We start from the raw sequence: 13,384 nt of genomic DNA, 5'->3' as shown, positions 1-13,384 counted from the left end.
TCTCAGACTGTTAGAGAGTCACAAAAGAATCATCAGAATATTAAAGGAATTCACAAAGAGAAACAGATCAAATAGACAGTGAACAGTGTTTTGCTGAGTAAGGGATAACTACAATCAGTGACTGGGGTGAAAAGTATGACGAGGACCAGGCTCAGCATCACCACTGCCCATCCGATCAGACAGACAGAGACTGAGACAGAACAGCGTGTGTGCAGTACAGGAAATGCTGTCCTCTTCCAGGCACACCCACGCACACAAGTAGCCTTTCCCGTCACAGCGGCCATCTGCGTGGATGACAAATCGGCACGCACACAAAACCGTTACACATGCACTTACACGGGAGCGAACCCAGACACTTTTATTTACACTTTAGAAAGCAAACAGCTGCCCAGAAGGAATGGTTAGGAAACAAAAACAGATTCCCCTGTACTGTTTGAAAGGTGTAGGTGTTCGTTCACCTGTATAAATAATTTTTCTGGCAACAGCGGCTAACATTTACCACTCAAAAAGTTGACAATTTCAAGTACATAAAAGTCACCTAAGTTTTTCTCTGCCTTTATTTTATCTGGTACATTCTCATAGTAATAAGCTGACTCATGCACTCAAAGCATTTCAGGTAAAAGAAATTCAAATCTTTATTAGTAGGAAATGGGAAACGTGAGCACTCCCTCAGTCACCATCCATGTAACAGTACTAAATTTCTCTCATTATTTCCTGAAAGGGAGAGAGTGGGGGACATAGGCCTATCTGTACAATTCAAAGCAGAAAAATATCATTTAAAAACAAACACAAAGGTGGGCCTGCCACACTTTTATCTCAGTTTCCTCAGCTGTTAAAAGTGATGTCCAGTGCGGCTGCATTGCCACCTGCTTTCTTCCCAGCTGCCTCTCTGCCCTCACCCACAAAACTATGCCTCTGGGAGCTGCTCATCGTTGTCACTTGTCATACAGCCTGCACTTGCATATCCGGGGCTTCACGTGAAATTTCAGAATCTCCAAAGACACTACATAGGCTTGCTCTAAGTGTCCTGTTAGTGCAGTTTGGCAAATATCCCGAATTAACTTCAACTCTACATTACAAGTGTCCAATACGAGATAGGGCTAAGTGCAGCTATGGCCTTCTGGGCTGGCCAGAGGCTCTGGAGAGCTCAGGACAGAAACCCTAGTGACCCCAAAATGAAGTGACTGCTGACACCTGCCTCTTTATCACCACAGAACAGTCCCCCGAGAGACAGAAACACCTGAGAGAGTGGCTGGATTCTGGGCAAATGGGTTGCAGTGAATATCTTCAAAGGCCATCAGCCCCTGTGCCCCACTTCCCCCCACCCCCCATAGAAAGCATCAACCTTCTGCCCACCCCACCAGCATGAAGGACAGCAACCACTGACACAGAACCCAGACCTCTCTGATGATCTTCTCTCTCCCCTGCTCCAGTGCTCTCTGTCACTCTAGGCTTTCTACCTGCTCATTTGAAGTGCACTTTGGTTTTGGTGGCTAGAAATGAGGCCATTATAGAGCTGACTAGATGGCCAAGTCATTGGGTCTGGCCTGACTGCCACTGGACTTACTGGCCTTGCTTGACTGTCTGGGGTCTGTGGGGGACAAAGGGGAAATGTGCATCTCGACAGCAGTGGTCACTGCCTGCTGCCCCTCATCTGGAGTCACTTGCAGTCTGCTCTCTCCCAAGCTGCTGCTGTCCCCATTCCCAAGCAGGACAGACTCCTTGCTGCCTGCTCTGCCCTCCTGTGGGGGTGGCTGGGGGCTGCCTGGTGGGGTAAAGGAGGAAGATGTGGACACAGGTGGGGAGACCTTCCTAATAGATGTCTGCTGCTCGGTCTCCTGGTTGGTCCAGTTCTGCTCTGTCATTAGCAGGTGATGGTTACTATTGTACAGTTTTTCAGGGAGGCTCTTCCCCCATGTCAGGGATGGGGCTGCTACATTGAAGTCGGTTGCTGGTGGAAGGGAGCCGGGACAGGCTGTGGCCACTGCCTGTCCCAGGGAAAAGGCAGAGTGAGTATAGTAAGGAGGGCACCCCACAGTACCAGTGGCTGTGGCCTAGCAGGAGGGCAGTGGAATCACATCTCCAAATGTTGTGGCCCCCATCCTTGAATCAGGAGTGTCAGGAGCACGGTGGTTTTTCACGCCCTGTTTAAGCTTCCTCCAGCCCAGGTGGTATATCTCCAGCATGTTGAGTAAGAGGGACAGGCAGGCCACAACCAGCATGAAGATGATGAAGATGGTCTTCTCTGTGGGCCTGGAGATGAAGCAGTCCACTGTGTTGGGGCAGGGCCACCTGTCACAGCGGTAGAGGGGCTTCAGCTGAAAGCCATACAGAAAGTACTGTCCAACAATGAAGCCCACTTCAAATAGTGTCTTAAAGATGATGTTGAAGACATAGGTGCGGAGCAGGGCCCCGGTGATGCGGACCTTGCCGTGGTCATCCTGCACTGGGGGCCTGTTCCTCTGGACTTGGTCGCTGTCTCCCTTCAGTTGCTCTTCCTCCTGCCCTCTCTTCCTCTGTTCCATGCGCACGATGTGCAGCACGTGCCCCAGGTAGATGAGAGTGGGCGTGGACACGAAGATGATCTGCAGCACCCAGAAGCGGGTGTGGGAGATGGGGAAGGCCTGGTCATAGCAGACGTTCTCGCAGCCTGGCTGCTGGGTGTTGCAGGTGAAGCCTGACTGCTCATCTCCCCACACTGACTCCACCCCGGCTCCCAGCAACAGGATCCGGAAAATGAACAGGACTGTCATCCAGACCTTGCCAATTACCGTGGAGCGCTCCTGTGCAGCATCTAATAGTCTCCCCAGAAGACTCCAGTCACCCATTGCTCCACACTGTCAGCCTGTAAGAAAACATCCTTGTTAATATGCGGGCAAGACAGGTGAGCTGTAGTCCAGCAGCTCTAAGGGGCAGGAGATGTTGTGCATGGGGGTTAGAATATCATGTCATTGGATGCTGTCCTCCCACTTTCCAATGCGGGCTGTGCAGCAGAGCTTTCACACACATGTATGCATGAAAATGTGTGTGCATGTATATGTGTGAGAGTATACTTGAGTGCATGTGCATACTGGGTGCAGCTGTGTGCACCTGTGCATGTGTGTGCATGTGTGCATTCTCTGCATGTCTGTGCACGTTGCACCACATAGGGTTAAACCAAGGTCTACAGCACTGATATAATGCTGAGCTATGTTAGCCTCCACAAGCTTGGATTAAGTGAAGCAAACACAGACTACTTAACTCAGTTCAGAGATGAGGAAACAAGCTAGAAAGATAAGTGACTTGCCTAAGGGACATGGACCTCTCCCAGCCTCCTCACTCCTCCCTGGGCTCTTCCAGGCTTGGTCTCTACAGGAGCCCTGGGGCTTCCTGTGCTGCGGGCCATTCCTAATCTTGCCCATCCTGCCCATGTGAGGTTACAGCAGCATTCTCCCAGGTTGCACCATGCCCATTCCACCTTCATACAGAAAGTTATGTTAATCTGTTACCTCCTCCACTTCTGACTTCCCTTTTGACTTTTTCTCTTTGCAAATGTTGCATAATTGGTTCCTTCAGTTCTCATGTATTCCCACCGCCCATGGCTGCAGCGGTAAGGTGTGGGTCATGGGAATATACAGTGAACTACACTCGGATGGATGAAGTAAGAGCCCTGGGCCCCCTTTGTGAAGGTGACAGTGCTCCCCAGATGCAGGGGACCAAACCTACACATAGTCCTCCATGTTGTCTCTGTTCAAACAGGCCAGATGCTCCAACTAGAAGGACACCGCTACTGCTCTCACAGCCAGTCTGTGCAGTAAGGAAAGTGGGCTAAGCTGTGAGTGTACATACAATTCTCCAGGGGAATGAACAAAACTCTATTGTGGTGAACCTTAAAATGCTTCACAATACAAATTTTTAGGAGTTGGTTTAAAGGCAAATAAACAAACAAAACGTTACTCCCTCTGATCTAAAAAAGATAATAGGCTGATGTTTACTCTCTTTTAGAATGAACTTCCAACTCTTTGTTTTGTTCATTGGAGCTCTGCAGAGAAATCTTAGTCTTCACGTACCTTAGCAGCCTCCTTGCCCCATATTGTCACTGCTGTTGGCTCTACTGTCCATGATCTTAGGGAGTAACAAGTTTTCATCGAGAAACATAACTATTGAACATAAAGTGACCCACTCTCCTATGAAGGATGTCAGATGTCAGGGAACTGTACTAGGTTACACGCTGTTTCTTCTCCAAGCTATCAATTCTGACTGCTTCACAGACCCCACAGCTACCCCTCTGGGCTTGTGGGGACGCCATCAACCCAGACTGTCACAAGTCCCCTAACTCAGCCCTTTGCCCCAGCCTCGCCCTCCACTCTGCTGGATATCTGCCCCTAGGGCACAGGACCAGTGGCATGGCCAGTGTGCGTGACCCATGAGGACCTGGGGCAGACCAAACTTCCTGTGGGACCTGAAGCTCTACCTCTATGCCTTTGCAGGTGCTGTGCCTTCCATTTTAAACACAAACTCGCCCTGGCTCATATGGCTCTGTGGTTGAGTGTGAGCATGTGAATCTAAGGGTCTCTGGTTTGAATCTCAGTCTAGAGCACATGCCTGGGTTGCGGACCAGGTCCCCAATGGCAGGGGCGTGAGATGCAACCACACATTGATGTTTCTCGCCCTTTCTTTCTCTCTCCCTTCCCCTCTCTAAAATCTGAATAAATAAAACTTTTGAAAAATTTTTGTAAAAACATGGGCTCTATCTTGAGATCTATTGGTGGAGATGGGAAAGTTCAGGTAAACGGGGAGCTCTACAATGGTAGAGCTATTTCCCTGAAGAAGGATATTAATATTAGAAGGTGTAGCCAGGGAAGAGCAGGATTTGAACTGGGCCTAGGAGATGTGGCTTTGAGTAGAAGGGAGGGTGAAGGGACTGCATTTCAAGAACAGAACGATGTTCCCATGGCAGTGGGGATACGTGTGATCATTGAAACAGGGCATTGGGTCAGAAAGCAGTGAATTTAAGGGCTGCTTGAGCATGTGGAGCTAGGCTGTGGCCATGTTTGCACACAGTAGCCATTCAGTAAGCACTGATGGTGCACATGAACCAAAGCACTAGAGAGCCACTAACCCACATAGGGTAGAGAGATGCCGAAGTGTTGTTCAACAAAGAAGTCCACAGCAACCCAGGGAGGATGTAGTGATCTCCGAGTGAGGGTTGAAGGCTGAGCTGGATGACGGGAGGGGCGAATGAAAAAGAGAAAAAACAGAGAGGAGACACTCTGAACACAAAAATTAAGGCAGCATTGCAGTGCCTGACCAGAGACAGGGATGAGAGAGTACGAATGAAAGACAAGTCTTACATGCCTGAGCCTTGTGAGTGGGAAAGTTATGGGTGAAGAGGGAGGTGCGGAGGGAGGGTTTAAAGAGAAGGACATTGGGGGAGGGGTGCTAACTTGAGAATGGAAGAGGAGATGAAGACTTTGGTTTGGTGACTGTGTGGGTTAGAAGCAGTGGTGGGAGATTTGACTGAAAGTGTTCAGTGGGAAGCTGGAGATGAGGGGTTGGAAGCAGCTGGGAAGAGGGTCCACAGGGTGGCTCCTCCTCTCCCAGGTGAGAACCAAAGTGCAAAGAATAGTTTAGAGATGCACGACACAAAAAATGCGGCAGAAAGGAAGAAAAAGATACCAAATCAACTCATTGCCCCTGGCGCCTGTAAAGGTGGCCAATGTGTGGTGGGTGCTTTGTGAAGGGCACCTGATCTGACAAGGTGGGTGAGGGCCAAGGACTGAGCAGAGCTGGAGATCAGAGACTTTCCCTGCAGACAGTGGAGGGAAGAGACCACCCTCAGGGTGTCCTGACAAGTTCTGCCAGAGAGTCCACCTTGTTTGTGTTCTATTAGATTCTTGGAATTTGTGCCTGGAAACTTGTTTTCTCCTTTCATATTTTATCTTCATAATTGCTCCCCCCTTAGTTTCCGGCAAAGTTCTGTCAGGAAATTTTAGACAGTTTTAGAAATTGTAGGAGGAAAATGGCCGGGTAGTTCCTGAGTGCTTGTAAAGACCAGACACTTCGGGGCCAGCAGATGATAGGAAACCCGGAGGGCCTGGGAGGGAGACAAGTCACCCAGGACCCAGAGAGCCTGCCTCCCCTTCTGACTTCAGAAGGCATATTCCCTTGAGAGCAAGATTGAGAATTGGTGTGGCCCAGAATTGAGGAGGCCTGTGGAGGACTTTGCAGAGGTGACTAACGTTGTCAGCATTCTTCTGAGCCTTCAAGAAGGAAGGAAAGGAAAAAGAGGCCCTGTGATCTCAGAGTAAGGAGGACATGGATGGTCCTCAAGTGACCAGTCAGTGTCAAGACAAGGACGAAACCAAAAGTCTAGGCAAAAGGTTAGAGAAGCAAATTCAATATGCTTCTACTTTTGGGGGGGCGGTCTTTGTTCATACCTAATATTGGTCTCAACTCAACTTCTTTGCACTAGTATTGGATTGTTATGGAAGTTAGACTATCTAGAATGTTCTAATAACATTTTTGTACATTGCAAGTGGTGTGTGTTATTAATGTATTTATATGAGATACTGAGTAAAATCCTAAAAATATTTACTCTCTGTTTGGTGCATGTTCCAGGAATGGTAACACCCGAAAACCTAATTATTATTTTAATTTGTTACATGTGTGAGGCTTATAAAAACAGCTGTGATAAATACAGAGAATTAATTTTAAGGGTCCAATGGATCATGTAAAAGTTATCCTAGTAAGAAAATGAACATCACTTAAATGTTAGTGACATTCAAGGATACTGAGTCAAAACTCTCTCTTATTGGCAATCCATGAAATTTTGTGACGTGCTGTTACAACAGCTTGGAGCCAGTTAACCTTTGCTGATTCACCTATGCAGCCTGTCCACTGGTTCTGATGGCGCAGCCTCTGTGAGGTACTTCACAGGAACACGTGCATCCCTCTCAATGGAAGCTTATCTCAACATGAACTAAACTGCTGCACCCATAAAATATGGGCCAAATGAGCTGATGTTTACTTTGAACACACCAAGCTCTGGGAAGTTAATCCTCCTTTTCCTCCTAACCTTTTAATGTCTGTTTTGTAATATTTCTCACAGCCCACGGGTGAATGGCCAGGGAAGTGGCTCGCAAGTCATGTCACCATCATTCAGAATTCTTGGGTCTAGGAGACCAATGCATAATCCACATCTCAGTCGCTTCTATATAACCATGTTTACTGGCATATTTTGGCGATATCTTGATAAAACAAACCCCAGGGAACTCCACTTGCCTCTATAGCCCAGGTCACAAGTATTCATGGCTGGGAGCTCTGCATTCTAGGTCGAATTCTTTCCACACAGCACAGACAACAAAGCAAGTCCCTGCGCGTCCGTCCCTATTGCGTACTGTCAGGTCAGCTCCTGAAGGAAGGGATTGCTGTGGAGTTGGTAAGCATTTTTCTACTCTTGTATTTAATTGCACAGTAATGAGCACATAGGTCAAGAATCACTCCTGGAACTCATAGCTAAAGGGTATCTTTAGAAAAAGAAGTTTTACAATGTTTCTTAAAGCGAAGTAGGAGGCAGTATCATTCCTAACAAAACCAAGAAGCTGTGCAGAGAGCCTGGTGCTGCTGAACTAGTCTGGGGTGTCCCTCCCTCTGTCCCCGGGCTCTGTGTCCTCCTGAGCCTCCAGGATTTACAGTTCTTGGATCCCTTAGACAAGAAGTTTTAGAGCTCGTCCTGCTCCCCACCCATGGGGGAGGGCACCAGCCAAAAGCATTTCTCCCAGTTCCCCCCCCCCCCCACCCACTAAGAACCTTTCACTCAGCTGAGAACCAGGCTCTCCAGGGACCTCCAGTATCACAGGAACCTCTATTACCCCAGAGGAACCTCAGGAAGGTCCTGAACCCCACTCTCCAGCCCTGCTGCACCCTTACTTCCAAAGATTCCTGGCAGAATTTCCAGAGGCTGGTTTCTATTCAGCCATCCTCATTCTGGGTCCAGCCCATGCCCTGTGCTTACCTGCTGCGCTGCTTTGTGCTTCTCAAACTGGGCTCCTACCGCTCTGGACTGAGACTTTGTCTACTCTGCCTGGGCCTGCAGAGGTCAGGAAGTGCAAGGTAACCATGGGCCACACCCCCAGCCCACCCAGCCCCGCCTTCCACAACCCTTACACCCTCCTCCTTCACCTGTACCCGCATCCCCACCCGCACCTGCACCTGCTTCACCACCCTTCCTTTTTGGAACAAGCCCCAGCCAGCTCTGGGCATGTGGGTGGGGCAAAGCCCTGTCCCTTGCCCCTGACACTGGTAGGAAGGCCATGGGCCCCAGGTCCTGGTGGCTGCTGTTCCTTACAGGGAAGAGTGAGGCACGGAGACCATGGTTATGGTGGCTACCGTCCCCTGACAGTGGAGGTGAGATGTGAGGGCACTAACTAGAGGGCACAGCAGGAGTGGTCTGCCCTCACGGGGGTCCTGGGTACAAAGTCCGGGGACTTTGAATATTGCAGCCAGACTAGCTCCCCTCAACCACACTCACCCAGACCACAGTCAGAGAGGCCCTTGTGCTTCTCAGATCTTGTTCCCACGTGCTTGAGACCCGGTCCCGCTGAGGGGCCAGGGAGGGTCCCCATGGGCACTCAGTTCCCATGGATCCTGGTGACCGTGCAGGGGCCTAACCTGCTGGCCTTCCAATGGAGGTTTAACGTCTGTCTTCTTTCCTCCTCAGTGTTGAAATCCCACCACTTGACAGAGAAGCTGTGACACAGGCCAAGAGCAAGGATGGACCCGCTGTGACTGTGCCATCTCGCCTGGTGCTAGGCTTAGGCTGTTCTGCATTGCCTTGCTCCCCAGGGTCCAGCACGGAGCTGGCCCACAGGCGTCTTTCAAAGCTGTTAGGGGACTTAACTTCACTGGCCATTCTGAAAGCCTGAAATGAGCTCTGAGCTTCCTTTACCAGTGGTGCATTTATTGCAGGAATGGAGCAAAACTGGAGTCTCTGGTTTTTTTGGAGTCCCCAGGACTGCTGCCTTCATCAGGGCTGAGATCTGCCCTGATTAGCAGTCTGCCTGCCCTGGAGACTTTACCTGCTTGTGTGTCCCAAGGAGAAAGAAAACCAAGAGTCCACAGGCACATCTGGAATCTCTTCCCCTTGTGGAACTCAGAGGTGTATGTGTGCAGTAGGTGGTAGTTTGGTAGACTCTGTTTTTTTTCACTTGAGAAACATTACTCAACAAAGTCTTCCAATATTCTTTGCTCTCTCTGAGAAGCATAAGAGTAGTTTTTATTTATTTTTTGGAACACAAAAGAACTAAAGTTCATAATGCTTATAGTCTCCTTACAACTATCATTGGTATTGCTATTATTTTAAACTTTTCATTAAAATATAATGTGAAAATGATTTGCTTTAAAAAATAAATACAGAAGCATATACACTCAAAAGTGGGAGTCCCATTCCTCAGCCCTGCTCTGGAGTGTCAGCGTGAACGTCCTGGTGTCCATCCTTCCAGTCTTCTCTATGCCCTCCCAGGTACTTATACACACACGCGCACTCACACAGAACCGGGATGGTTTGCATCCTCACGTGTTTTTCCGTGGTGTTTCTCATTTAGTAAAATGCCTTGGAGATCTTTCTGGTCAGTATGTATAGTTCTAACTTGTTCTTTTTAACAGATGTACATGTAACCATCTCCTCGTTAGTGAACAGTTGCATTGTGTCCAGTTTTCACGGAGTTATCACCCTGCCTGTCTCTCCATTAAGCCAGACTTTTTCCCTTTGTCCTGCACGTCCCATGACATTTTCCAACCTAATTCAGGTCTTTACGTTTCCCTGTTGAATTTCATTGCTGATTTGGGCTCATCCCTCTGGCCATCCCAGATCTTTCTGTGCCCCATATTCAGTCCATTAGCAATTCCTTCCAACTTTATGTCATCTGTCAGTTGAAATAGCCTGCATCCTCTATAGTCACTGAAGCCAATAAAAATGCTGGCGATGGAACGTCAACAAGGATTGCCTTCGAGCACCCGTGCATTTACCAACATGGTATGAGTTGGAGTTTTGAGGTTAAATGCACTTAACTACAACTAGTTCACAAGTTTTCATCACAAGCCGGGAGTCCAGACTAGAACCAACAATGATGGGGAAGTTGCTGGCTATTACCACCTGCTGTCATGAAGGGTCACTGCAGGGCACTGCCTCCTTCCAGGCTCCTGGGGCTCCCTCAGGATGGCAGGGCCCAGTCAGCACCAACTTCTTTACAACTTCTTGCACCTGCACAGACACACACACCTCCCCCCTGTAAATCCCCACCATTTCCATTGTTCTGGAGTTTTTATTTCCAGTTTGTAGCTATCCAGCCATTGTTGCTTTATTGGGGTAACCATGAAAATGAAAAACAAAAACACACATTAACCTACACTACTTCCTCTCATAAGTGGTATATGAGCAATATTAGCAAACTCCTACAATCCCATGGTTACAGTGAGTGGCTTGTCATGAGGTTCTTAGGTAGGTTTTTGCTCGGGTTTCCTTAAGTACTCTGTCCCCTGGATTTTGGAATCTCACCATCTAGGCCTATAAATGCCAAGGTCTGATGATTTCCTAGTGATCACTCATCCGTGAGGGTATCACTTACTTTAAAAAGCATTTAAAATCATCATCTCATCATTAACACAACAACTCTTTAAAGATTCAGTGTTATTTGGCTTTGCTTTAGTGAAATCACCTAATATATTCCATTCAAAATTTTTGGTCTCCTTATTTATGGTGGTACCTACTTTTCCAAACTAAAAATATAGGTTTGGGCCAATTTTGAACAGCAATAATTCAAGAAAGCATGACTTTTTACATTTGCCCTGCTTTTTGCAAAAGAGAGATTCCAATCTGAACAGGTATTCGCACACCCATGTTTGTAGTACTGTTCACAATAGCCAAAAGGTGGAAACAACCCAAGTGTCCATCCACAGATGAATGGCTAAGCAAAATGTGGTCTATACGTACAATGGAATACGATTCGGCCATAAAAAATTAGGAACTCATGTCACATGCTACAACACAGATGAGCACATTAATGAGATGAAGACATTATACTCAGTGAAATAAGCCAGTCAAAAAAGGGCCAATACTATAGGATTTCACTTATATGAGAGTCCCAGAGCAGTCAGATTCATAGAGAGAGAAAGTAGATGGTGGGTGCCATGGTTGAGGGACAGGCGTGTGGAGTTAGTGTTGAGTGGAGAGAGAGTTCCAGTTTGAGAAGATGAATAAGTTCTGGAGACAGTTGGAAGTGATGATTACACAACAGTGTGAATATACTTAATACCCCAGAAGTATACAACTAAACATGGTTAAAATAGAAATTTTTATGTTCTGTATATTTTAACACAGTAAAAATTTTAAAAATGAAGATTATAAAAATTAAGAAAAATTGTTTCTTTACACCTTTACACCTGTCACATTGTATATTTTCAGGTAGATCACGAAGATGTTCATCATATGGTGTTTGTTTTAGTTTTTAAGATTGCCTCCTTCTTGACTTCAATAAATATAATGTTTAGGATAATTTCAGGGGAAAATATATGTATATGTACATATACACATATCCCAAGTTGATTAAAACTGAAATCTCAATGGTAGGTGCCATTTCCATGTTCCAGTAAGATCTCTAGCAAAAAGGGAAAAAAAGGCACACAGTGAAGAGAGTTGGAGTCACCCTGCTGCTCTCTGAGCCAGGTGCCCCTCTAACAGATGATGGAGGCATCACTGCTCTCCACCTTTCTTCTCTCCTCTACCCACCAAGATGGAATTGAGGAGGGTGCCCTCTCATGTTCAGGACCAAAACTGCTTCTCAGGGGCATACAATTGGAATAAATCTCTGTACTTTGTAAACATAATGCAAATCCAAGAAATATTTGTTGAATACCTGTGTCTTTCCTAAATATGGCAGCCCAGAGTAAATGCATTAATCTTCTTTAAGGTCATGTAAGAGCAGAATTTAATGGTACTTTTCTGTAAGCACCCAAGTTTAACATGCATAAAAACTACCTGATTTTTTTCCTTTTAGTTTAAAATTACTAGTCTTGTTCTAGGATCAATAAGAGGGATACCACACTGTTCATCATGCTTTCGACATCTTTATCATCTTCCTTCAGACACACATCACAGGCTTTAATAATCTGAGCTAAATCTACATGAATTCCACCTTCTGAGTTCTCTTCTGGAATTTCAGCTCCTTTAGATTTTAGATAAGCTCAAAGCTCAGCAGCCTGATCTTCCTCCTATTGACCCTGGAACTAGAACAGCAGGAAGCTCTGATTGAAAACACCTGTGAAAGGTTGGTCAACTTTCAGGAGGGTGAATGCCCATCTCTGCAACTGCAGTTGCTAAGCAATCTTTTCCATGGGATGCATAAGATATACAGTGTAGTGTAGCCTCGTTAAAGTGGCAGCATCTTGTGGGTCCATCCAATATATTCCAACTGAGCTGGATCAGGTCAAGAAATAGATTTGTGACTGGAACTTCACCACTGGAAAAAACATACCCTTTTAAGAACAATTTATGAGGCATTTGTGGATTATAGGAAGAGTGATACTGCTTCAAAAGTCATGGTTGAATTGCTAGGAAGTTACACAAAGGACAAGGCTCCTCAGGCCCAAGTTGATGCCCACAGGTGCATTGTACAAGCATCGAAAGATCCAAATGCATTTCTTTTTGACCATCTTCTTACTTTAAAACCAGTGCAGTTTTTGGAAGGCAAGCTTATTCATGATCTTTCAACCATTTTTTTAGTGCTAAATTGGCATCATATGTCATTTTATCAGAATAATAAAGACTTCATAGATTCACTTGGACTATTACATGAACAAAATATAATGAAAATGAGACTACTTACTTTTACCAGAATGACAGTGGAAAATAAAGAAATTTCCTTTGATACAATGCAAGAGAACTTCAGATTGGAGCTGATGCTGTTGAAACATTTGTTACTGATGCAGTGAAAACAAAAATGGTCAACTGCAAAATTGATCACACCCAGAGAAAAGTACTTATCAGTCATAGCACACATTGGACATTTGGAAAATAGCAATGGCAACAACTGTATGACATACTCAGTACCTGGAAACAAAACTTGAACAAAGTGAAAAACAGCCTTCGAGTCTTTCTGACACCAGAATTTTTATGCTATAAATTTTTTCTTTTTCAGAAAAATATCTAAATGATAGTAAAACATTATAAGCTGAAATCTTAAAAAATAAAAATGAAATTACTAATCTGGTCAGTACTGTTCATTGCCTACTTGCTATACTAGCTGGCAATGCATAGTGTTCAGTTATTCTGTGAGTTGAACGTGTCTTTTTTAGTACTTTTGAAAATTAATTCAACTACTATTTATTGAACATCTCCTCAGACAAG

General features: G+C 46.0%; 2 pseudogenes; one reads left to right on the top strand and one right to left on the bottom strand.

Moving 5' to 3' along the window:
* Window positions 1-1,382: 1,382 nt before the first annotated feature.
* Window positions 1,383-8,060, bottom strand: LOC112296198 (gap junction alpha-3 protein-like; annotated as a pseudogene).
* A 40-nt stretch (window positions 8,061-8,100) lies between these two features.
* Window positions 8,101-13,159, top strand: LOC112323157 (eukaryotic translation initiation factor 3 subunit M-like; annotated as a pseudogene).
* Window positions 13,160-13,384: the final 225 nt, after the last annotated feature.

This window comes from Desmodus rotundus, chromosome 3, assembly GCF_022682495.2.
Source record: "Desmodus rotundus isolate HL8 chromosome 3, HLdesRot8A.1, whole genome shotgun sequence".
Lineage (NCBI taxonomy): Eukaryota > Metazoa > Chordata > Mammalia > Chiroptera > Phyllostomidae > Desmodus > Desmodus rotundus.
The sequence above is the reverse complement of the archived record's forward strand: the minus strand, read 5'-3'. Positions and strand labels throughout refer to the sequence as shown.